This window comes from Pseudoliparis swirei, chromosome 17 (assembly GCF_029220125.1).
Source record: "Pseudoliparis swirei isolate HS2019 ecotype Mariana Trench chromosome 17, NWPU_hadal_v1, whole genome shotgun sequence".
NCBI classification, from domain to species: domain Eukaryota; kingdom Metazoa; phylum Chordata; class Actinopteri; order Perciformes; family Liparidae; genus Pseudoliparis; species Pseudoliparis swirei.
In genome coordinates, this window is record NC_079404.1 from 24,147,749 (window position 1) to 24,162,122 (window position 14,374).

Consider the following 14,374-nt stretch of genomic DNA (forward strand, 5'->3'; position numbering starts at 1 on the left):
CATGTAGGTCAGCTGTGTCAACAACAACAACAACAACAACAACAACAACAACAAAATGCAAACCCAATCATCATTACATCTATAAATAAATAAATACAAGACAAGTTACACCAGTACTTATTATTTAAAAAGCATCTGGCTTTTAAAATGAATACATGATAATAATAAAATAAAGATATGTAAGATGACACTGGAATAAAAACAATGAACTTATTTTAAGAATGGAATCGAGTGTGTGTTTTATTTTATTTTGGTGGGCAGAAGTGACTTCTTTCGTGTTTTAATAATTTGTTTAACAATAAATTACATAAAATACAATTTAAAATTAAATATATTTAACCCGACTGGCATATTTATACGAACATTATGACAAATATTCAGTTTTTTATATCAAATATAAGAGCAGAGAAGACCTCTGCTTCTCTTTGGACTCCATCATTACAGCTCACTCTTTAGTTGTTGAGCTTCTCCACTTTTATCAAACTTATATTTGTGTGTTTATTTATTTTTCTTCCGTGCGTAAAAGGAGTCCGTGCGTAAAACTGTTCGCCGCGAACAGTTACCAGGCCTCCCTAAAGAGGGCAGTCAAGCATGGCTTTCTGCTCCGGTTCCACAGCTCCCGAGGCCACCGGCTCAGGAATCCCGGTTTCACAGCCCATTTTTTCTTCTTCTTCTTTCCAAGCCGAGGAGGAGGAGGAGGAGGAGGAGGAGGAGAAGAAGAAGAAGAAGAAGAAGAAGAAGAAGAAGAAGAATAATAATAAGAAGAAGAAGCAGCAGCAATTGGGTGTTTTTTTAAGAGCGTGTCTTTTATTATTATTTCTTCTTCAGTGTAAATAGCATTCACTTCGGCAAAGGCAATAAAAAAAATGTAAAAAACCCACAATAGTGTCGCGGAGGAGAGGAGAATGAAGCCGGTTTTGATTTACACGCGCGGATTGTCGGAGGAAACAGACTCGCTCCTGTTCGCAGAAGAAAAAGAAAAAAAACCCAAACAAAACTAAACAAACACCGACTCTGGGATTCAGGGCCGCTCCCCAAATGTATCAATTAGATAAAAGTCAAACCGGTCGGCTCAGCCCCCCCCCCCCCACACCCCTCTCTGCCATGCTGAAAGCGCACCGTGTTGGTGCGCGCGAGAGAGGGAAAACTGTGCCAGTTAGCACGTGGCAATATATGTTTCTTTACCAAAAATAAAGAGGAGAAGAAGAAGAAAAAGAAGAAGAAGAAAAATGAAAAGAAGAAGAAGAAGTTGCACAACCCGGCTGCAGGTCCCGCGCAGCAGTGGGAGGACGGTGGCCGTTAAGTTCATGTTCCTTTAAGTAGAAATGGAGCTGGACGCGCGTGTGTCGACATGTGGCTCACTGGAGGGTCTTTCTTTAAATACAGGTCTCATGTCTCACGTGTGTGTGTGTGTGTGTGTGTGTGTGTGTGTGTGTGTGTGTGTGTGTGTGTGTGTGTGTGTGTGTGTGTGTGTGTGTAGGTGTGTGTGTGTGTGTGCAGGGAAGATACCGTGAGACGTAGTTATGAGGTCTGTTATTTGAACAAAAAATCATTTATTTACAACACAGATGTACATATATACCCTTCAAAGCATAAGAAACACGACTCGTCTTCAAAGGAATCTTAAAGATGTGCGTAATACAAGTTTGAAGCGACGGATTAATGGATGCATGTATAACCCACACACACACACACACACACACACACACACACACACACACACACACACACACACACACACACACACACGCACACACACACGCACGTACGTTCCCCCTCTCTCTCTCTCTCTCTCACTCACTCACACACACACACACACACACAGTGACTTTTACATTCTCTCCTGTCTGTTGATCGGCGTTACGTCATCCGGTTGAATCAACATGAATGGACTGTTGTATAAATGGTGTTTTCACACAGCCCCCCCCCCCCTCCTCGTCAAACACGGAGGGGGAAGAGAACCCGATCGGCGTGCGCGTGCGCGGCCTCCTCGTGACCCCGGGGACGCGTCAATAGGACACCGGGGGAGAGACGGCGCGCGGAAAGAGCGACCGGGAAACAACTCGTCTGCGGGCCGCTTCCGGTCCGCAGCGACCTTGAGGCGCCGCGTCACGTGACGTCATCACGTAGAGACGTCATGGTGCGTGAGCCAGAGTAAAAACTCGTACAAATTGGACGATGGCAAATTGGATTTAAAAGAAGAAACGATTTAAAAAAAGACCAACATGTTGATTTCTGTGGGTAAAAGTTTGTTTGGAGACTTTTTAAATGCCAATAAAAACTTAAAATCAACTGATATGAAAATATAGGGGCGAAAATCACCAAAACGTGGAGTTCCACGGCGTTGACACTGAGCGTGTGTGTGTGTGTGTGTGTGTGTACACGTGAATCACTCACAAGGCCGGCGAGGAAATGTCCATTTATTCGCTTCTTCTTCTTCTTTTTTTAATCCTTTTTTTTTTTCATCCGTTCTTTAAAAAAAAAAGCCTTGTGATTGTAATGGTTTGGGGTCAGGAGGTCAAATCTGGATGGAGGGGCGACGGCACACACATAGTGTGGAAAGAAATCGTAAAGAAAGAGGAAAAAAGTTCACATTCTTTAAAAAAAGAAGAAAAAAGAGAGTCTATTAAAACAACGTAAGCGGAACAAGACGATAGCATTTACAAGACGTACGTTCCCAGTTCTTGTGAGAGTCCAGCGTAACTTTACAACAGTATACAGTATATTTTCTTTCTCCGCTCACTTCCCAAAGGGTTTGATATAGTTATACTTTTTTATTTCTTTTCTCTCGCTTTCCCTCCTTCCGTGTTTTCGCTCCCACTATTTTATTTTGAAATTTGTTTTAAAGGGCACCGCCTCTTCTTCTTTTCTTTTTTTTTTTGTCGCTTCCCAGTCGGATACAGACATTGGCTTCTTCTTCCTCGGGGGCCGTCTCCCCCCCGTCGTCCCTGGAGAGCGGCGCGCTCTCCTTCGCGGGAAGTCTCTCTCTTTTCCCGTTTTTTTCCACCGGGGAGCGCCTGCAAGACGCCGCGGAGGGTAGAAAGTCGGCGGCGGTGGGCGTTGTCAATGTCTCACGATCGCAACCACGGGCGCATTGTTCACGGAGGAATCCATGTGAGCAAAATAGAAGAAGGGGGGGGGGGGGGTACGGGGTTAAGGTCTGGAGCCCACCAGAGAAGAAGAAGAAGCAGGAAGTCCGGCGAGGACGATGGAGGAAGGGGGCGGGGCTTAGTTTCATCTTCCGTGCGTCGGGCGTCTGGTGGAGGACGGGCGAGGATCCGCGTTGCACGTGTCAGCCGAATAGAAGGTGGGGGGGTCTCGGGAGGTGGTCTGGGGGGTCGCTGTGGGTCGGCGGCGGCGGGGGCGACATCAGGAGGTCGAGGGGTCCCGGTCCAGAGCCAGGGGGGCCTCCGGGAGACGGGCGGCCTGCAGCTCTGAGGAGAAGAAAAGGTTTCAGGGGGGGTCGGCCTAGAGGTCATTCAGGTCAAGGTCAACCTGAGGGGCGCACAGAGAGACTGGACCAGGACTCCAGCACCAACATGGCCCCCTGAGGGTCTCAGGTATTTATACAAATGCATTGAATAAAAAACAGACGTAAAGTCTCTGGACTGCAGCGCCTCCTCCGGCCACCGGGGGCAGCGAGCGCTCCACAAACACTCAGATCACACCGGAGTTCTGATACTCCCAGAGGTCTGATCCGACCCGGCAGCAGAGCGGGTCAGAGCTAATCTGGGTCAGAACACCCAGAGCTGAGAGAGAGAGAGAGGGGGGGGGGGGGTAATGAGTTAATCCTCCACCCTCAGTGTTGCTGCTGTAACATAGGAGAGGATTTAGAGACCAGACACACGCGATCACCTTTCACAATAAAAGCCCCGCGTCACAGATACAGATTTATTCCGTCCTCACCTTTCACAATAAAAGCCCTGCGTCGAGAATACAGATTCCTTCAGTCCTCTCCTTTCACAATAAAAGCACCGCGTCATAGAGACAGATTTCTTCCGTCATCACCTTTCACAATAAAAGCCCAGAGACTGTTTCTGTTTCCCAAGACGTAGCTCATAATTTATTCGAAGCATTTCACTGAAAGGAAAATCAATAAAATATCTTAGAAACTTTATCCTCTACGACCTTTTGTTGAAAAGGTGTTTGCGAAATATGAAAAGTCAGGAAGGGAAACATTATTATTTTTAAAATTGAATTTAAAACGTGGACCAAAACCCGTTAAAAGCCGCCGCACGCCATCCGTCCTCCAGCACGAAGGAGAGGAATCCCTCGTCTCCTCTGCCCTACATTCCTCGCTCTCTGCAGCCAACAATGGCCGCCGGCCACCGCTGGTGTGAAGCCCCCCCCCCCCCTCAGCTGAGGCCATTGTTGTCAAAAAACAAAAGAGGAGAGGCTGTCACCTGAGACACACACAAACACACACACACACACACACACACACACACACACACACACACACACACACACACACACACACACACACACACACACACACACACACACACACACACACACAGGGTCGTTCCCCTCATCCGTCAGTTCTCACCTGCGAATACTTTAAATACTTTAAATACTTCAATGAGCTTCCTCTCAGTGAGCGAGGTCGTCGGGGTCACCAATCTTTCTGGAACCTCAGCGGGCATCAGACCGCGGCCCGTTGCATTGTGGGACGTCTCACACAGGTGACCGTCTGCTTTAAGTTTACCAAGAGGCGACCGAGACGAGGGAGAAGCTTCCAGAGATAAACCGATCGATCAGAGCCGATCAATACATCGAGCTCGCCTCCCCAGAGGGTCCAGAGGGTCTGGAGGGTCTAGACTAGAGGGTCTAGACTAGAGGGTCTAGAGGGTCTAGACTAGAGGGTCCAGAGGGTCGAGACTAGAGGGTCTAGAGGGTCTAGACTAGAGGGTCTGGAGGGTCAATAGGGTCTCGACTAGAGGGTCTGGAGGGTCCAGAGGGTCGAGACTAGAGGGTCTGGAGGGTCTAGACTAGAGGGTCTAGAGGGTCAATAGGGTCTCGACTAGAGGGTCTGGAGGGTCCAGAGGGTCGAGACTAGAGGGTCTAGAGGGTCTAGACTAGAGGGTCTGGAGGGTCAATAGGGTCTCGACTAGAGGGTCTGGAGGGTCCAGAGGGTCTAGACTAGAGGGTCTAGACTAGAGGGTCTGCAGGGTCCATAGGGTCTAGACTAGAGGGTCTGGAGGGTCTAGACTAGAGGGTCTAGAGGGTCAATAGGGTCTCGACTAGAGGGTCTGGAGGGTCCAGAGGGTCTAGACTAGAGGGTCTAGAGGGTCTAGACTAGAGGGTCTGGAGGGTCAATAGGGTCTCGACTAGAGGGTCTGGAGGGTCCATAGGGTCTAGACTAGAGGGTCTAGAGGGTCTAGACTAGAGGGTCTGGAGGGTCCATAGGGTCTAGACTAGAGGGTCCAGAGGGTCTGGAGGGTCTAGACTAGAGGGTCTAGAGGGTCCGGATCAACGTGGTATGCCTCATTCACACGCCCCCCGTCTCCCCCCCCCCCCCTCCCTCCGACCAACCCTGTATCACAAAAATTACGTTCCCCCAGACCTAAAATGCAATTTGCAGTTTTGTTTGACTGAAACGTATTTCTCTCCAAATTACGTTTGTATTTGACGTATTATAATTACAAATACGTCTCTGATCAACGTATCTTTGCCGTTTGTTCTCTCTCTTTTCTACAATGCTGTTATGAATTGTAAAAAGCGTCCTCTAGTCTTATTTATTATTATGTTATATGTTGTTTCGCCTGCGTATTCTGACAGCAATAAGCGTTGTAACGGATCATATGAATTGGCGTGAAGATTTACAACTGGTGACTCTCCTTTATTTTCTTTCTTTAGGTGACAATACATTAATTAAAACTCGGAAACTATCACCACTTTAACAGAGTGAGTCCCATACGGGTCAAATAAACTCTTAAACTTGTTATAAAATGCGCATCTGTCCGTAATCTATACCATAAAGTTCGCATTTTAACCTAAAAAAAAGTGCGCTTCCTTTTAACCTTTCAAAATAAAAGTTCGATTTATCTGTTAAGCGGAAGTAGTATAAAACGTCTATATTTATTCAAACAATACAATATAAAAGGCATACATCAAAATCAATAAGGAAAATGCTAAACAGTCAAACAACTCAAAACAATAAACCCTTCATGGCGTTATTTAGAGGCATGTTTACTTCTCATCAAACAAAAAGAGCAGGTATCTGGAAAAATCTGGGAAATAATTTGGGAATTGTTAATAAAACATGATTTACCCTTCAACTTCCACTGATATGCATGCAAACTAATACATCGTTTCACTCACACACACACACACACACACACACACACACACACACACACACACACACACACACACACTGACAGAAACACATAGACACTCTAGGCACTTTTTTTTAGGCTAAAATGCGAACTTTATGGTATAGATTACGGACAGATGCGCATTTTATAACAAGTTTAATCGTTGATTTGACCCGTATGGGACTGACTCTGTTACGGTGGTGATAGTGTACGAGTTTTAATTAATGTAAAGAGAAGGAGGGGGGTGAAGGGGCGGGGCTTGACCTCGGCAGAAGGTTAATGATTGCTGCAATGCATTCTGGGACATAAGGGTCTCAGCCACAGAGGGAAACGGGCGTTAAAATAATATATATTTGTAAAGGGCCAGAAGGAAAATATTCCATCCGCTCCACGCCGCTAATGAATCCTGCGATGACCATTGACCCGAAAATTAAAATGACTGCCCCCCCCCAAATATTCACAAATTAAAAAGTGGGTGAGTAGGGGAGAGGAAGGGGGTCACGGGGTCACAGGGTCACATCAAAGGCTCCGGCTCGCTTCTGCTCGGCTAGCCGGGCTCCGTCTCCGCTGGCAGGTGTATTGTTTCTCAAAGGGGGGTGGGCATTAAAGCGCGACTAATTGGCTTCAGTCTTAACTAATGCTCCGGAGCGGCGGCGAGACACGCCTCCAGCCGTAACCGCGGTAACAAAAAACTCCTCCGCTAATGAACCGCCACGGATAAACTCGAATGAACCTGAGCCCCCGTAATCAAATAAGACCCCCCCCTCCCCCCCCCCCACGCCGTAATAACCTATTAATTTAATTGCTCGTGAAAGAATAAAACACTTCACTTATACGTTTAATTGACCTAGAAAAAGGAAAAGTGGCGATATTCGACGCGGAGGCTAACGCTAACGCGGCTAGCCGCGAGGAAGAGGAGGCGCCTTCCTCCCTCCCTCCTCTTCCTCCTCTTTCACCCCCCTCCCTCTTGTCGTTTACGCTTCTCTCGCCATCTCTTCATCCGACCCTCCCTCCCTCTTTTTCCGTCTACCCCCGTCTCTCTCTCTCTCTCTCACCCTCTCGCCCCTCCTCCCTCCCTTGTCTCCTCCCTCGTCTCCTCGCCCCCTCGTCTCCTCGCCCGTCTCACAGAGGATTCCTCTGGTGGCCCAATTACGAGATTTTCAGCAGGCAAATTGCGGCTGTTTAAAGCGAAGTCTGCTGGGAGGACGAGCAGCTGCCGGAGAGGCGGCCTGGAACGCAGCCCGGTGTTTACACACACACACACACACACACACACACACACACACACACACACACACACACACACACACACACACACAGAGACACACACACACACACACACACAGAGACACGTCTCACTGCTCTTTCACAAACACACTGTTATTTAAAAAAGAATTCTTGGGGTCGTGGACATTGGCAGTGGAAACAAGACGCACACACACACACACACACGCACACACACACACACACACACGCACACACACACACGCACACACAGTGTGAGGGTTAATGGTCTCTCTATTTTTGTAAACTGAATAAGTCAGATCCATCGGTCACACCTCTGGTGATGGCATATTTAATTTGGATCTAGTCAATTAGGCCTCGGCTAAGCTCCGCCCCCAGCTGGCTCCCTCCTCCAGTGTGTGCCAGGAGTAATCCTGTTACACACACACACACACACACACACACACAGTCACGTTTCACATGTGCATGTTGTATGGTATAGACGCACCCACACAGGTACACACACACACACACACACACACACACCAAACAATGCACAACTGGACCCGTAGACACACACACACACACACACACTGTGCACAGCGAGCCTGTACATCCAGAATTATGTGGGTGTCCATTTGGCCCCGGGGCGAGAGAGAGAGAGGGAGAGAGAGAGAGAGAGAGAGAGAGAGAGAGAGAGAGAGAGATGAGGGAGAGAGAGAGAGAATTAAAGATAAAAATAAAAAAGGTGTTTGTGTGAAAGAGAGAGAAAACACAAAGGAGGAGTGAAATTGAGGTGTGTGTGAGTGTGTGTGTGAGTGTGTGTGTGAGTGTGTGTGTGTGTGTGTGTGGTGTGTGTGTGTGTGTGTGTGTGTGTGTGTGTGTGTGTGTGTGTGTGTGTGTGTGTGTGTGTGTGTGTGTGTGTGAGTGTGTGTGTGAGTGTGTGTGTGTGTGTGTGTGTGTGTGTGTGTGTGTGTGTGTGTGTGTGTGTGTGTGTGTGTGTGTGTGTGTGTGTGTGTGTGTGTGTGTGTGTGGTGTGTGTGTGTGTGTGTGTGTGTGAGTGTGTGTGTGTGTGTGTGTGTGTGTGTGTGTGTGTGTGTGAGTGTGTGTGTGTGTGTGTGTGAGTGTGTGTGTGTGAGTGTGTGTGTGAGTGTATGTGTGTGTGTGTGTGTGAGTGTGTGTGTGTGTGAGTGTGTGTGTGTGTGAGTGTGTGTGTGTGTGTGAGTGTGTGTGTGTGAGTGTGTGTGTGTGTGTGTGTGTGTGTGTGAGTGTGTGTGTGTGTGTGTGTGTGTGAGTGTGTGTGTGTGTGTGTGTGTGTGTGTGTGTGTGTGTGTGTGTGTGTGTGTGTGTGTGTGTGTGTGTGTGAGTGTGTGTGTGAGTGTGTGTGTGTGTGTGTGTGTGAGTGTGTGTGTGTGTGTGTGTGTGAGTGTGTGTGAGTGTGTGTGTGTGTGTGTGTGTGTGTGTGTGTGTGTGTGTGTGAGTGTGTGTGTGTGTGTGTGTGTGTGTGTGTGTGTGTGTGTGTGTGTGTGTGTGTGTGTGTGTGTGTGTGTGTGTGTGTGTGTGTGTGTGTGTGTGTGTGTGTGTGAGTGTGTGTGTGTGTGTGTGTGTGTGTGTGTGAGTGTGTGTGTGTGTGTGTGTGTGTGTGTGAGTGTGTGTGTGTGTGTGTGTGTGAGTGTGTGTGTGAGTGTGGGTGTATGTGTGTGTGTGTGTGTGTGGGTGTGGGTGTATGTGTGAGGGGGGTATCTGGTTAGTGTGTGTTTCATGCATCAACAGCAACCCGGCAGATTTATGACACTTAAGGGGCGCTCACTTCTCCTCTCCTCTCTCCTCTCCTCTCTCCTCTCTCCTCTCTCCTCTCCTCTCTCCTCTCTCCCCTCTCCTCTCCTCTCTCTCTCCTCTCTCCTCTCTCCTCTCCTCTCTCCTCTCCTCTCTCCTCTCTCCCCTCTCCTCTCTCCTCTCTCCTTGCTCCAGCGACGACTGCTGACATTTTATTTTTTACCAATCAGTCTGTTGCCATGGCAACGTCCTACCTGCCCCCCCCCATCTCTCCTTGTCATCGGCCTCCTCTTGATATATTTGCACCGTTCCACAAAAAAAAACATATGTGTATATTTGAATATCAATATCTGTATATAATAAAACACACACACACTCTCTCACACACACACACACACACACACACACACACACACACACACACACACACACACACTCACACACACATGTTCACCCCCCCCCCTCTCTGATTTTCTTCAACTCCCTCTCTTGTTTTTTCTTGCTCTCCTCTTTGATATGAAGGATGTTTGGTCTTGTAGTAACACACACACACTCACACACACACACACACACACACACACACACACACACACACACACACACACACACACACAGCCACTACATGGAGTTACGTGGCTATAATCGAAAGTGCGTTCGGATCATAAAACATAAAAGTTGAACCCAGGAATGAAAAGTAAACGTCTGTTCGCCAAGAAAGAAAAATAAGAACTATTAAAAAACAAATCCTTCGACCATCGAATCCTCTTCTCACAGGCCACCATGTGGTAGATGACATGCTGAGGAACACTGATCTGTAGTGTGTGTGTGTGTGGGTCAGTGTGTGGGTACTTACATCCCCGTTGTGTTGCGATTGGTGGGCGAGGGGGCGGGGCTACATGTAGTGCCACTGACCTTCCATCCCCATGTTCATGCCCATTCCACCCATCGCTCCTGAGGAACAGAGATGGCAGTGAGTCGCCAGCAAGCCGACAAATAATGATTTATATATATATATTTATACATTTTTATATTTATATATTAATATACAGGACTGTCTCAGAAAATTAGAATATTGTGATAAAGTTCTTTATTTTCTGTAATGCAATTAAAAAAACAAAAATGTCATGCATTCTGGATTCATTACAAATCAACTGAAATATTGCAAGCCTTTTATTCTTTTAATATTGCTGATTAAGAAAACTCTAAAATCCTATCTCATAAAATTTTAATATTTCCTCAGACCAAGTAAAAAAAAGATTTATAACAGCTGAGTGTTTGTCAAGGCTCAGGAAACCCTTGCAGGTGTTTCGAGTTAATTAGACAATTCAAGTGATTTGTTTAATATTGAGTTTTCTTAAGCCTGTAGCATAATCAGCAAATAAGAAATAAAGGCTGCTTGCAATATTTGTTGATTTTTAAATGAATCCAGAAATACATGATTTTTGTTTTTTAATTGCATTACAGAAAAATAAAGACTCATCCACAATATCTAATTTTCTAGAGACTCTCTTTACATATATATATATATATATAGATATACAGGACTGTCTCAGAAAATTAGAATATTGTGATAAAGTTCTTTATTTTCTGTAATGCAATTAAAAAAACAAAAATGTCATGCATTCTGGATTCATTACAAATCAACTGAAATATTGCAAGCCTTTTATTCTTTTAATATTGCTGATTATGGCTTACAGCTTAAGAAAACTCTAAAATCCTATCTCATAAAATTTTAATATTTCCTCAGACCAAGTTAAAAAAAAGATTTATAACAGCTGAGTGTTTGTCAAGGCTCAGGAAACCCTTGCAGGTGTTTCGAGTTAATTAGACAATTCAAGTGATTTGTTTAATACCCTACTAGTATACTTTTTCATGATATTCTAATATTTAGAGATAGGATATTTGAGTTTTCTTAAGCTGTAAGCCATAATCAGCAATATTAAAAGAATAAAAGGCTTGCAATATTTCAGTTGATTTGTAATGAATCCAGAATGCATGACATTTTTGTTTTTTTAATTGCATTACAGAAAATAAAGAACTTCATCACAATATTCTAATTTTCTGAGACAGTCCTGTATATGTATATATATGAATATAGAGATCTCCGTTCGGCTAATTGAACCTAAACCAACAGTTTTTGTTGCCTGAAACACAACTGAGGACGGAAGTTTATTTTGAAAATCCATGTGATAGTTAAACTGATAATAAAACATTTAAAAACAACATTTGCACGTCAATTTCTACAAAATCCACAAATTGAAAAAGATCTTTCCGAGTAACTCACTTATTTAAGTTAAAGGTTCATTTAAAGGGCCAGTACACATATTCAGTAACGTAGAAACGTGTGTTTGTCTTTTACTTGTTAGACAACATAGCAGAGAGGCAAGCTGCTCACATGAGTGTGAGTGTGTGTGTATGTGTGTGTGTGTGGGAGATGCATATGTGTGTGTGTGTGTGGGGCGGGGGGGGGGGGGGGGGTTAAGTAGCCGAGAAGTTTATCCAAACCTGCTGACTTTGAGTGGAGGGTGAGAGGGTTAGAGACGAGAGAGAATCCCAGAAAACAGGGGATAGAGGAGGAGGAGAAGAGCTTAACGACAAACTCTGGGATTAGCCCTGATGGAGGGAGGGAGGGAGAGCGAGAGAGAGAGGGAGAGGGAGAGAGAGAGAGAGAGAGAGGGAGAGAGAGGAAGGAGGTGGTTGTGTAATGTGATTGACCACACCTGTTCTGGTTTGTGTGTCTAAGGAGGGGGAGCAGTGTGTACAGTGTGTGTGTGTAAGTGTGTGTGTGTGTGTAAGTGTGTGTGTGTGTGTGCGTAAGTGTGTGTGTGTGTAAGTGTGTGTGTGTAAGTGTGTGTGTGTGCAACATGGCCAATATACTCCGTCACAAACACACCTCCAGATACAGGAAACAAACCCCAAAACATAACAATAAAAAAAGCTGCAAAACAAGGACGAGTGAAAGAAGGGCGAGGAAAGAAAAAGAAGGGATGAGCAGAAGAAGGGATGAGCAGAAGAAGGGATGAGCAGAAGAAGGGCGAGCGCCGCGGGGCGAGAGAGGGACCCTCACCCGGTGGTCTGATTCCCATGTGCTGCTGGCCGTCCATGACGAAGCCCCCCAATGGCTGGCCGTCTGGGTTGTAGGCAGGACCCTGACTCACTGTGGACGGAGAGGGGGGGGGGGGGAGGGGGGGAGGGGTCAATAAGTGCTTTTAATGAAGGCTCAGTGGCCGAGCACAAGGAGCGGTGAGGTCATGTGACGCCGATGACGTCATCTTTTCACTCGTGTTCTTCATCGTAAACATTTCTGTTCCGACAGCAACTTGGAAATAAATTTCTAAAACTAAAAACTCCTAAAAAATAATCTTATTAGAAAATAAGAACGTCAAATAAAAAAAGTAAAAGACTGAACTCTGATGACGTCATCGTTCCTCTCTGACAGCTCGTCTCCTCCGGGGACAGAAACCCGACGCGGGTCTATTTTCTGCCGGCCTCCATTGTTCCTCCCATACCCCCCCCCCCCACACACACACACACACACACACACTACCCCCCCCCCCCCGAAATGCATTTGAACTTTACGGCGCCCCCTAATGCCACCCTGACCTCTGACCCCTATTACAGGTAATAAACTTTACGGGCAGTCCAAACCAAGCCATGCACCGGGGGGGCAAACAACGGTCACCCAGAAAGAGAAACGGGTGTTCTCTTTATGTTTTCTGGGGGGAGGGAATCTACTCGTCGTTAACTAAAAAAAAAAAAAAGCCCAAATCATGACACTAAATAAGTTTTCTTTCCCCCCAAATAAAGTTTTAATGGTTATTACAGATTAATGTTTGTGTTAATGTTGAGGTTCTTCATTTATTAGTGAAAGAGGTTTTTTTTTGACATTCCAGGAGGGGGGTCGTGGGAGGGGGGAGGGGGGAGGGCGGCTTTGGGCCGCGCCACTTGAACTCGGTAATAGGGGAGACTTGCCTGCTCGGTTGGACTGGTCGATCATGGGCTGCACTATTCTCCTCCTGGCGTTAATGAACCTGAGGAAGACGAAGAGAGGGAGGGAGGAGGAGACGAGGAGAGGGAGGAAGGAGGAGACGAGGAGAGGGAGGGAGGAGGAGACGAGGAGAGGGAGGGAGGACGAGACGAGGAGAGGGAGGGAGGAGGAGACGAGGAGAGGGAGGAAGGAGGAGACGAGGAGAGGGAGGGAGGAGGAGACGAGGAGAGGGAGGAAGGAGGAGATGAGGAGGAGGAGGAGGGAGGAGAGGAGGAGGAGGAGATGAGGAGGAGGAGGAGGAGAGACGAGGAGAGGGAGGAAGGAGGAGAGGGAGGAGGGAGGAGGAGGACGAGGAGAGGAGGAGGAGAGCGAGGAGAGGGGGAGGAGGAGGCGAGGAGAGGGAGGGAGGAGGAGACGAGGAGAGGGAGGAAGGAGGAGACGAGGAGAGGGAGGGAGGAGGAGACGAGGAGAGGGAGGGAGGAGGAGATGAGGAGAGGGAGGGAGGAGGAGACGAGGAGAGGGAGGGAGGAAGGACAGAGGAAACAAGAAGAGACACAAGTCAGTGGATTTCTCAGAGCAAGATTAGACAAAAAAACATCAACCACTGAGACCCTGAACGCCTCGGCCCCTGGACCCGAGAACCACTGAGACCCTGAACGCCTCGGCCCCTGGACACGAGAACCACTGAGACCCTGAACGCCTCGGCCCCTGGACACGAGAACCACTGAGAACCTGAACGCCTCGGACCCTGGACACGAGAACCACTGAGACCCTGAACGCCTCGGCCCCTGGACACGAGAACCACTGAGACCCTGAACGCCTCGGCCCTCGACCCGAGAACCACTGAGACCCTGAACGCCTCGGCCCCTGGACACGAGAACCACTGAGACCCTGAACGCCTCGGCCTCGACCCGAGAACCACTGAGACCCTGAACGCCTCGGCCCTCGACCCGAGAACCACTGAGACCCTGAACGCCTCGGCCCCTGGACACGAGAACCACTGAGACCCTGAACGCCTCGGCCCTCGACCCGAGAACCACTGAGACCCTGAACGCCTCGGCCCTCG

General features: G+C 47.4%; 1 long non-coding RNA gene across 1 annotated transcript; it reads right to left on the reverse strand.

Annotated features, from left to right (window-relative positions):
* Window positions 1-1,521: 1,521 nt before the first annotated feature.
* On the reverse strand, window positions 1,522-12,474 carry LOC130207292 (uncharacterized). The gene is made up of 3 exons (XR_008834268.1): window positions 12,388-12,474; window positions 10,174-10,271; window positions 1,522-3,434 (listed from the first exon to the last, which is right to left on the reverse strand). It is a non-coding gene; the product is annotated as an uncharacterized LOC130207292 (long non-coding RNA).
* Window positions 12,475-14,374: the final 1,900 nt, after the last annotated feature.